Raw genomic sequence first — 3987 nt, forward strand, 5'->3', positions numbered from 1 at the left:
GTGATTCTTAGTTATGTTATTTATGGTAGTGTCATAATTTTCTAAGTAATGAAAGATTCCCATCGCCCAAGTTTGAATTGGACAGAAACTTGGAATCATACAACTTGTATTGTGTGATGTATGGAAATCTTGGTACTTAGGAAATTAAGACTAATTCCATGTTCACACAAGTACGTGAGTTAAGTGAAGGACAAAAGGATCTGGTACACATTGTGTGTATTGGTCAAGTCCACTACAAATAACAATGAGATTATTTGTCATGATTTACTAAAGGCTTAGTAAATATGGTTATGCTTATAAGATTAAGTGTAATTCTAAAATATTGGAAAAGTTTCAATGTTTGGCAGAATGAATAAGAAGAATCAATTAGGCAGAAAGATAAAAGTTTCTCCAATATGAAAAGATGGGAGAGTACTTTAGTATCATGTTTTATGATCGTTTCATTGATTATGAAACCATATCACAATTGATCCTCTAAGTAAATCTTAGTGAACTAGTGTGGCTGAGAAGAGGAATCAGGAATTGTTGAAGTGGTTAAATCAAAAGGTGAATCATACTTCGTTCCAAAATCAAGTCTTAGAGTCATACTCCAAGATTGTGACTTGAATGACACATCTTAAGAAGATTTAACACGCTCATCAGATGTGGAGTAGAAAAATGTTTTTTCTTACTCTTGCAAGTTTGAAATTTGTAAGTTGTGATGTTTTAGATAAGACAAAGACCAACTAAGACCAATGCGTGTAGTGTTTGTCTTGATAAGAATCCACACTAACTCTTGAATATTTATTTATCAGGAAATGTTTCTTGACAAGAGAATCTTATATGTCAAGAGGTCAGTGGGAGTCAAAATGATCTTGAAAAGGTTCAAGAACTAATCAAGAGTAAAACTATTAGACACTCGCACACAACTTGAGGTTTGTAACCTATCGTGTTGACATAATTTTGTTTCTATACCATTCCAGCAAAGTTACTTATGCATACGAGTTCTACGACTTCTTAAGTGACTGCATAAAGGCTAGCACCTTGTTCAATGAAAGTGCATTGACTAGTATAGGTGAGCTGCTAAACAACTTGAAAGCAATGGTGGGCACTCATGTTGCCATGTGGCAAGAAATTAAGATTAAACAAGGCTCAATCCATATGAGTTGGATTTGTCATAAACATTGTCTTATGATTATGGTTATGAAAAATTCACATGGATAGGAACACATACACCATAAAATCTAAGTATCTTAAGGTTTCTCTTCGCTTCATGAAAATGATTGTGAGGAAACGCTTTGACTAGGAATATTTTTAGGAGATAGCAATTGTGTAAATTGCATTCTCAAATTCGATTATGATTACGACATCCCTCTTTATAGTTCGAATTGTGAGATTTGGCAATTAGTTTGAACATTCGAGACTTATTTCTATAAGTTCTAGAATTGTTTAGACACACATGTGAGCTATCTAAGGAAAGATGTATGAGTTTGAGAAGCTTAGATAAAGTCTTATCGAAGCATAGCGTATTAGAAATATGAACTTTGGAAGTCAATAAGTATTGATTTCTAGAAGTCCAACTGTTTTCTAAATACATGTCAAAGCTAGTGGAAGCATAAGTGTTATGCTGGTAAGGATATAATCATTATGTTATTGGGAGCATGATTATTATTTTAATTATTGCACGATAGCAATATTAATTACAGAAAACAAAATTTTTAATTTGCAAAGTTGCAGAGGGCAAAAAGTTGTTTTGCTATAATTAAGGGAGAGAATATTATACTTCATTTCAAATCTAAAATCTTAGATTGAGAATTTTTAATCGAATTTAGTCAAAAGTACATATATAAAATTTATGTTGAAAAGATTCAACATAACGGAATTCTATATATGGAAATGTTATAGCAGGAGTCTGGTAAAGTATCATGTCTTTGTTACGAATTGTATCCAATACGCTTCAGGTATGGGATCGATTGCATATGCTGTAATATTCAACCGTTCAATATTTCCAAATGCCTATGGCATTAAGAGGGAAAAAGGACCAGAACCGGATGTGACTAAAATAATTAAACAACGGTCAAGAACAATCTAAGGTTCACCAAGGATTGATCACTTGTGAGCAGTTGAAAGCATAGTAAAGGATGGCCGTATCGACATTATTATGAATAGATAGGTATATATGAAGAATGAGTTGTTGTATGGAAAATATGGAAATGTTTCGATAATGGGAGTTGGACGTTAAGATTCTATGTGTAGATAAGAAACTTTTATGCAAGAAGGATGTTCAAAGGAATGTACTTTGAATGTGAGACTTCATATCTATGGAATTGCCTAGTAACGATCTCCAATAGAGCACTTTGTAATATCATTGGCAAAGTCTTGGTGGCTTTGGTGTTGTAACATTACGAAAGGATCGTTGCATAAAATGTTATAATGTAACATATTCTAATAGTGGCATGAATTTGGTGTTCTTACACTAATGATAAAGATTAGGAGTTGTGAAATGAGTATCATTTGAAATGTGATCAATTGATCTATTTCACAAAGTATGGACCATAGGAAAATAGAGTGTGCATGCTTGGAGCATAGGACAACTATTGTTATAATTCAAGTAATAAGTTGATTATCCGAAACATTATACAATGAATAATGAGTAATCAATATGGTGATTAAATAAAGGTGTTTTATTTATACTCAATAGTTTAGGGCCATATTGGATTCGATTATTCTTGTGTTTCACTTTGCATGTTTTGACTTCCTGAATAATAAGATTATTTAAACCATCCATAGTCGATAAATACTTTGGAAGTAGGTATTGAAGCTAGACTGTCATGAATCCGAATGTAGATTGTTTGAAGCGTTCTAGATGTAACAAAAGTCTACTGCGGTGTTCATGAGTACTCCTGAAATAAGATTTGAGTATTTGATTAAAACCACGCTCAGTTTAATCATTTCATGGATTTTATCACGGGTGATTAGTGAGACGATAATCTCTTATATTCTTGAAACCGAGGCGTGTGATTTGTAATTTACAAGTTGGTTACACATTGATAATATGTAAACGCATCAGTAACTTGGTGTTAGAAAACATATTGTTGTGTGTGATTTGATGAGTAGGTACAAGCGAACATTTGAGTCGAAGTTTATCCTTTCCTTTTACCCGATGTGGGATAAAAGCGATATATATGGGCCCCTTGATGATTTAGTGATGACACCCTAAAGTGCTTGGCCAAGCCTGGACTAAGTTGATGTGTTCAATTGTAGTATGTTGTCAGTCGTCATAAATTCGAAATCAGGAAACAACACATGAACATAGAGTATGATTAAATCCATCTATCAGTTCATACGATATCAAGAATGGAGGAATATATGATCCCTTATCTAAAGGATGCGTTACTGATAAGATCAGAGTTGACAGCGGCTTTTGAAAGATACGATTGTTGATTAGGTTCTGAAGTCATACTTGCAAAATAGTTATTAGACTTATCCAAGTGAGAGACTGTTGGATTAGGTGTCTAAGCCCATAACTATTTTGGTATGTACTTGACCCGATTATGAGCACGGTCCTTTTGGGTTGCCTTCACCATAGCAACTGATAGGATGAACTAATGAGAAAGAGGATTAGTTATAAATTATTAATATACTATGTGAATAATATATTAAAAGATAAATCATATTGTTTAATTAATATTAGTCAAGAATTAATTAAGAATTAATTGTGTGGCTAAAAGAGATTAATTAAATAAAGGGGACTGATATTGTAATTATATGATAGTTATAAAGTTAGGCTTAGGATCCATAAAGGAAGCATGGACGAATTATATATGAAAGTCCATATAGAAATCGTCCAAGGGCCTTCTGGAAGGATCCTATGGGCTGCTTAAGGCCTAAGCAACTGGATTAGGGTTTCCTAGTTGATAACCCTAAACGCCTAAGTATAAAAGGAACCCTTTAGGCTCCAAAAACGTGGCTAAGCATTCTCTAGAAGATCTTAGACGTTTTTGGTGC

The sequence above is a fragment of the Lactuca serriola genome, chromosome 2 (genome assembly GCF_051521515.1).
Source record: "Lactuca serriola cultivar US96UC23 chromosome 2, Lser_US96UC23_V15, whole genome shotgun sequence".
Classification (NCBI taxonomy): domain Eukaryota; kingdom Viridiplantae; phylum Streptophyta; class Magnoliopsida; order Asterales; family Asteraceae; genus Lactuca; species Lactuca serriola.